This window comes from Argopecten irradians, chromosome 6 (assembly GCF_041381155.1).
Source record: "Argopecten irradians isolate NY chromosome 6, Ai_NY, whole genome shotgun sequence".
In the NCBI taxonomy this organism is placed as follows: Eukaryota; Metazoa; Mollusca; class Bivalvia; order Pectinida; family Pectinidae; genus Argopecten; species Argopecten irradians.
Window position 1 is genome coordinate 6,200,675 of NC_091139.1, and position 9,092 is coordinate 6,209,766.

Genomic DNA, 9,092 nt, shown 5'->3' on the forward strand with positions numbered 1-9,092 from the left:
TACTATGTCTAATCGTCGAAGATCGGGGGATTTAATATGCCAATATCAGATCGGTATTCATATCTCTATGCGCCAAGCATGGTCCCTTGATTGTAATCATATGTAGTTTTAAGGAAAACAACTGTCAGATGAAAACTTTTAAAAAATTCGTCATTCATTAGATTGATAAGAAAAATCAATTAGTATATCAAGAATATTGAGCGAATGTTTATAAATATTTTCTTTCTAATCGATAGCGTCTCTGTGTTTACAATGTCCGCCTTGTTCAATGTTCGGATCCTTTGAAGTTCGCTATCAATTATTTGTGAGATTTGCGTTTAAACGTATGCATAGACAGTGATACACTGTCAGCTCAAGGGATTTCCAATAATGTCTTGTTTTTATCATTATCACATGGTTTGATTAGGTACCAGTGAAAGTGTGGGTTGTTTATTAAGGTGATACGTCTCTGCTATTTGAAGTATAGAATTGTTTTTGATATGCCTCTACTGAAAGCTTCGATATTTTGATTTCGGGGTTTTTTTTTACAACAATACTCTTCATAATTGTTCTTTCTACATTTCTATCTCACAAAAAGCCCGTTGCTATATAAACTCAGCACTATGTCACATCCAATCATATATGCTGTTGGCAGACGGACAAATTATGCATCGGCGGACCGCTCTACCGTTCGTCACAAACCACAGAGCGGTGGCTCGTTGGTTTCCGACGATGCCAAATGTGTCATTCTCATAAAATAATAATAATAAAAAATGTACCACACTTAGGTTTAAACATTTCAATGTATTTTCAGTTATGTGTGTGAAACCTTGCCTAAAATGATTCTGAAATGATCCTGAACAAGTTTCATTTGATATTCTTCGGGTGTCCAATATCCTAAATGACCGTAGCAGCCGTCACATTGAAAATCTTATTTTGCTTCAGGGTTATTTTGGTCTAATATCTGGATAAAAATTTGATTGGGAGACTGGATAGCCTACGAAAAATTGTCGTTTTTCGGCAACGAAAACTTTTTACTTGACAGCTACGGCGATCATTGTGTTCCATGAATGCGGGGTATAATTTTCTTGAACAAAACCTAATTCAAGTCCTAGAATTACACCAGCGAGATTGAAATTGAACTTGCCGAGATTGTCTCGAATAAATGTTCTTAATTTTCGGGTTTGTTGAAACAAAATAAAGCGTACAGCCACATATCTGGAAAACACTTATAAAATTCTGATGTAATTGAGAAAAACATTGGCTGTGATGTTATGAAAGGACACCCCATAAAGTCTGGCTTTTTGGTCCACAAAAATTCTTTGACATTGCAGCTATGGAGGTCCGCAGTCATGTTTCCCCAGACGACATCTATTTCAAACTTCTCAAGTTTCACCAGAGATTTTGAGCTCAAAGTGACTCAAAGAATTCTTAGATGTTGCTGACGAAGTGCTTTTACTTTTCAGGTTGGTCTCAATTCCGAGATGGCCGCGAAAACTTTCTAAAGAGTTATGCATTGTGTTTTTAAGAACACGTATCATGAGGTTGGCATCAGAGATGCAGAAACTGGTATCTTGGAATGGTATCAATGTTTGTAAATCGTTGAATTGTGTTCAATGTCAACTCAAGGTCACAAAATCTCGTTCGTTTAATTACATTATTTCCCTGATAATGAAACTTTAACCCCCGTGTTAACATTACAGCATGGTTAACATCGGTCACCACTACCGTCGGAGACCCACGGTTGAATGAACGTCGCTACGGTGCACTTATCACTATCATGGTTGATTGCACGTCACTACGCTGCACTTATTACTATCACGGTTGATTGCACGTCGCTACACTGCACATTTCACTATCAATAACAACCGGTTGTGATAGTATTTCATCAACTCGTGCTAATACGTGATCTTACAAGGTCAATTCTTATCAAATACAACATGTGCGATAATTATTTCATTAAATCATAAATATTTTGTTGTAACATCTTTTGTCATCCCTCCATCTGATATCTAATAATAGTATCAAATCAAAATAGTTCTTTAACATTAATAACCTCAAGGTATCGTGTGAATTCTTGGCTGTTTCGGTTGTATTAGGTGAGAATTACCCCTATGAGACGGTTTGATGAGGACATAGACACGCCTTCAATACCACACAATGTAAAACACTATCCTTCTCCACTGTTCCCCAGTATGTTTACTTTCCTCATATAAATCATACACACATTTTCGAATTTATTATTGAATTACATTGCCCCCTGCCCGTCAACAAACACAATGAATGAACGTCGTTCCTGCATTATTCCGAGTGGTAATTGAAATCGCATTTCCCTGCTCGGATGATTACGACCTTTAGTCCATTATCGTGTTGAATTCGTTCTGAAACCTATTTCTTTAAAGTTCTTACTTTAGAAATTTTGTGAATCTTTTTATCGGTAGTTTGTCGTGGCACTTGGATTTAGATAAACAGATGATTGCGTTATTAAATCTTCGTTTATGTAAAATCAGAAACATACATATGTTTCTGGTAAAATACTCCGATATATGTAATACTCGTAACATTCATTTGATAGAGTTGGTGAACAGTTAAAACTTGAGATGGTATACCATGAACTTGTATTGTAAAATATGAAAATATTTTAGCCAAGGTTACGGAAGACACGTGTGAAAATGAAATATTATTTCGTGATTTGCATTTCTCTTATGGGCGTGTGTATTTCATGTGTATTTCACCTGAACACTAAAATAATCGATGTTGATTTCTCTAGGCCAGACCATGATGCATTGTCGCCAGTTGTATTAAGATAATTACCAGTGACTGAAGGTATTCTCTATCACATCAATTCCGATGATTGGTACATTAAGATCGGGAGAAAATTACAATAATTGCGATGAAATCGACATCGATTTACCAGCATACATTAACCTGCATGCTATATTTATTTCTTCTTCTCAACCAAGCAACATTAAGTTAACCAAAAGCAATCAGTATAAACTGGAAATATGTGACACTAACATGAAATTCAGCAATTACCGAAAACATCGTCAGCGTAGAAATAAATACCGTAATCATTTACATTAAGAATCGACATTTCAGCTTCACAGTGGCACCAGAAAGTGACAAAAATGTCACATATACTACTAGAAATAGTGTATTTTTTTTTTTGTTGTTTTTTTCCGATTTTGAATGTATATGTAAGTTATATTCTGACCTATCCCCTTTCCTCCCCTTAAAATTTACTCTCCCATCTGAGTTACACCCCAACGATCATGACCCACCTCAAGCATTGCTTGGTTACCAGCCCCCAAAACGCATACCCCCTCACATCATTTCCAGTCATAACCGCCAATTATTTTTGTACTCGTCACAGTATACTAAATCAAACACATACTGCTCTTTTTGACTACAAGATCTTGTCAATAAAATTTTGCTTAAACGAAATGAAAAACTGCATGCTACACAAACAATGTTATAGATCAGACAATGAGATACCAAAAGCGCCATTGGTGTATTTATGATTATCTGAAATTACATCTTTGAAAAACCTACCTTATCTTTGAGTACGAGGTCCCTCCACTGGCAGTGCAGTTAGTGTTCTCCCTCTGTCTTCCAGAACTAACGAGGCATATGGGCACCCGTTTTGATGGAAAAACTGAGTCGTCCGTTTTAGAATAGCTATGCAGATCAAGAATGGAGGCTATATCTTGTTAAAGAATTTGTAAGCCCCTTTACAAAGTAAAAACAGACAAAACTCCCCATATTTTATTGATAACATTCTAATCATATGTTTATGAATTCTAGTCTTTTCAGTTCCGTTTCATTATAATGTGATATCCCAACAATGAGCCGTATACGTTCTCGTCCCCACATACCGTACACTATAGGTTTTATTAAGATATTTCCTCGAGTGGAATTGAGATCTCATTCCTAAGTAACCATACATGTTATTGACATTCGTATCTCTCTAAATTGTTTACAGAATGAAAAGAGATTATAGAACTCAAAGTCAACTGCTCCATAATTAAGGATACGTGCTTAGAACTGATACTTTCTCTAATATAATTTGATCAGTTAGCTTACACTCCGCAGGTATTCATGCCAGTAGTTTCAAAAGGTGTGACACACACTGGCAAACAAGAATAACTTAATCACGTCCATCTGTTTCTATTTGATATCGCATAAAATTAACATTTGAGATTTTCTTTTAAAATATTCATATTATTTATTATAAAAGGAAGGTGCACAAGTGAAATAAACCCCAATGTGGTTATTTCCTTGTAACTCTATAAAGGGCGTGCATCGCTCACCTCATCCTCGATATTCCAGGGGTTCCGATCACTTACGATCTCTACACCCCTGGACTATCTCATAGTGAAATTGAAGGCAGCTCAGCGGAAAACATTTGACCAATCACAGGCTAGCAAATATTTCATTTGAAGACTATAGAGAGAGCGACGCCTAACATCAAAGGCACAGAGTCAACCACAGTGTACCGTTATACGGCTCTTTTGATGTACATCAAATGACTAAGTTACCTGTTCTATTCTGTTGCCTCCAGTTTCACTATGAGATAGTCCAGGGGTGTAGAGATCGTAAGTGATCGGAAGCCCTGGAATATCGAGGATGCGCTCACCTAGCTGCTAGTCAACGTTACATTCAAACATTTTATATAATCATATGGCGAACAAAAAGTATGCAGTAGGCCACATGTAAGGTTTCTTGAGTTTTAGGAATAAAGGTTACTAAGCACTTTAAGATTTGAACTTCTGGTTTAGGAAAAATCCTCCATTGTTTTTGCAAGTTTTAAAGGATCTACCAGTATTCAATAGACTTAAATGCAGTAGTTCTTTAGCTAAAACATTTAAAATTTGTTATTTAGAAAGTGTAGCCTATTTGTCAATATTATAATTTTGTTTGCACCGATTCTTTGAGTATCTGACCGTGCAAACAAGCATAAATTAAGAAATTGTTGAATAATTCCAGTGTATTCGTCCAACTGACCTTGCGTGTGAGTCAAGGTCATTCATTTTATTGTACTAATAGGTAGACATTATGGATTTCACTTAGAATTTTAAATAAATTTAGCAAATGTCTTCTTTGACCTTGACTGAAAAGTTAAAGTGGTCCATTTGATCAAACATTGTAACGATTTTCTACAGGCCAACTACAGGCCTCCGGGCCTTGTTTAATAATTGGTAGGTAAATGCTATTACATGTGTATCACAATGACCTCTCGAATGAATGTAGGATCTATTACATGGATAACTTTGGAAGCACCAAGGTAATCTTATAGCCAAACTACAGGTCAAATATCGGACATCTGGAAATCTCAAATAAAGAAATTATTTCAATATATCATTGATCAATACGATTACGCAGGTAAAACATGTACGCTGTACCTATACCCGAGCTAAAGTCGCGCACGTTAAACAAATGCAATTCATAACCACTGAGGAGTTGATGAAATCATTTTTTAGACAAGAAATGCATCTACTAAGGTAAACACACTACTGTAAGAGCGATTTGAATAGTTCTAGACTATGATTTTTTTTACTTCACTAGCAAAGGCCAGGGTTTGGTATACAAGACATCCAACCACTATGCGTAATGGCGGACAGTAGGCGATTTTGAACATTTCAAATACATTTCACTACAGTGGGCTTTTCTGGCATACCAACTAAATTAATTTCTATTAGAACTAGTTTGTTTCTGAAATATGTGCAAATTTTAATGTACTCTTAGGCTGAATTGTCTCTTTTAAGAAACCTTTATTTTTTGTTTCGGAAAAGTAGTGGTTCTATAACTAAATTAAAATGCTAAATTTTCAAAGAGATTGAGAGTCTCTTCCATAGTAATTTCGTAAGTAAAATTACTTTAAATTATTTATACCATCATAATTTACAGAGTGAAATTTAGAATCAAAATTTGTTCTTTTATAGAGATGGAGAAAAACTTTATGTCTATCCCAATGACAAAACACAGATTCTGTATATTTATACAATATATTAACTAGATTTATTTGAGGTACACTGTACATCATAGAGTACATATACATATATATCTATTGTATATTCAACAGTATCACATACCGGTATTCTGGTTAAATGATCCAGTTTAGAAACGCGTTGAGGTTTACATATAGAGACATTATCAACAGTACCAGTACATCAATATAAACATTAAAACAGGTCAGAAATTGAGCATAAGACATCATTTGGCTTAACAACAAACAAAAATTTTAAACATAAATTTGGAAACCATGATATAATCTAACTGCCCTTTGTTAGATGCAAATTAATCATGTATTGACACATTTTGAAAAACGTGTTTTTAATAAAATAAGAAATATATATTAGAGAATATTTCCATTTTGATCTATCATCGTTACCTACCTTCTTTTCACTCAGTCAGAACTGACAAACAGTAAATAAGAAGGGAATCAGAATGCCTGCAATCGCTACATCTCAGAGAAAATTCCGGCAATCTTTGGAAATATCTGAGGATTGCCGCAAATTTCTCCGCAGTGTTGCGATTTACATGCCTGGTAACCATCAATAATAATTTTGAATATTTCAAGGACACATAAAATAAGCATACTGATAGAGATGTATATAACATCGATCAGAAAACAGAAAATAATGCCCTTCATTAAATGTACAGGCAGTGTTTACCTTACAATATAACTGGATCGTCTCTATAGCTTATAAAACTAAATTTATCCTAAAATATGCCCATTCAAATTGATTTCAGAACATCAAAGCTACAAATACACATGACAGTAACGTTATTAAAGCATCAACAAATCTTATTTCCTTATTATGAACTATCAGAGTTTTCCCCCTTCATTTCACTTCGTCACTACTGAAACGTTTTTCTGTATACTACACTTGTCAGATAATTAGGATCGAGGAGATCCATAAGAGTTACTTCCCTTTATTTGACTCCATAACTACAGATTATTTCTGTACATGTCCCATACTAAGATCAAAAGGAATGATCAGTTACAGTTGGTAGTAGACTAAAGGTTACACATTGTGCACACGGTGTGAACTACGAGTGGACACGGAGTGCACGAGGTTTAGACTACAGGTAGACACGGAGTGCACGAGGTTTAGACTACAGGTAGACACGGAGTGCACAAGATTTAGACTACATGTAGACACGGAGTGCACTACGTGTGAACACGGTGTCCACTACAGGTGGACATCGTGTCCAGGTAAAATATCCACTACATCCAGACCACAGACAGACTAGATGATGTGCCACAGAAATATGAGAAAATATGTATTGATTGGACTATGACAGATAGAAATAGTTATTGCGATCAGAAACATAATATTTATTGCAACATAAAAATTGCCGTTAATTACTGGAAATCATTCGTAGTGTAAAGTTTATTTGAATAGATACATATAAAGTAAAATGTATCAACATATATTATCATACAATTTAATTTATAAATAAGGACGTTAATTATAGAATTTATAAAAGCAAATTAACTGCGTTGCAAATTAACTGCGTACGGTAAACCACATACTAGTTATGTCTCATCAATGGATAGTTCCCAGTAAAAACTATTTTTCTTAGCTAGTGATAAGTAGTTTAAGGATGAAATTCTTTTTCGTACGCATAAAGTGATGAACCTTGCGTGGAGTAAGATTTTTAGTATAAGCAAATCGTCGCCAAAGAGATATTTTGATCGGCAAATTATTTTGATTAAAAAGAATATATTGATGGACATAATAAAAGCAAGGACATATAAACATAAACAAATTAAATTCTTCATAAAATGTTAAACTATGTATGTATGGAATATAGTTTTCTAAACGGCAAGGTGCGCGAAATAGTTTGTATAATACGTATACATTTGCTACATGGAACCTGGCGCGTTGCAATGCATTGGAAAAATGAGAAATCGTCCATAGACGTTAAAAATCGGCATTAGAAATTACACTTTATTACACTCGACCGATTGAGGAACCTGTAAGCACTGGCTTAAGAAAGCAAAAATTTATTATCGAGCATGTGGCTGTTCGTGAGCATCACCAGTGTTCAAAGGACCGATCGCTAAAATGTAGGTCACATGTCTGATAACAAATCAAACAGACAGAATCAAAATAAATCCAACTTCTACCCATTTAAACTAGATTCATAGTTATTGATTAGATTCTGAATTTGTCATAATTATTTTAATTCTAGAAACCTTGATAATTTGACAATTTGACAATATTCTAATCTGACCTTCTTTTACAAACCGCGTGAGTTATATGATAACAATATTAATGTATGATCCATACATGTAGTATATTGTTCACTTAAATTTGCCTGCTCGAAAGGTAGACCCCTAGGCTAGGACTGCAGTTGCCATGGTCACTTGGACTTCATACTGTTCCATCAACCACACGGGTATGATAATCTAAATTACCTAACATTGGTCAGAGTGGGGCCAGGGGCCTGGGGCCTTCTTTGGGCACCCTTCAATATGTTCTGTCAAGTGTATCACAGACTAACAACACCTGTATACATGTAGTACCTTATCCCAACCCCAGGAGGTCCATTTATAGCATGCTGTACTTAGGTGGCAGCCTCTCTACATACATATGTACATTGTACTCATCACACAAATACGTACAGTTATACAACAATGCTAGTCAATAGGGATATGTGTTTTAACTGGTAGTGCATTTTAATTTATTTGTTAATGAAGCTGTATATATTAAAATTAAAAATAATCTAAATACCAAGTGTATAGTTAACTAAAACATTTTTTTCAAGATTATTGGAATATCATATTTCATCCAATATCTTTTCATTAATTTAATTTTTTTTACACTGGCTTTTTACATATATCAGAAACCTGATTATCATGACTATGTATATAAAATACCATATTACAATGTTGAATAAGTACCTAATCTACATTAATTTTGATTATAATATATACATGTATTATTGGTAAATTCAAGGTTGTGACAGACATGCATGATTTACGCATTGTACAGCTACCGTCAGCTCCACTTCACGGCTGCCTGTCATGACAATAATTGAGGTGTATTCAGCATCACTTACTATATGTTTTGCCAGCTAGTTTTTACGTATACCTCATCCCT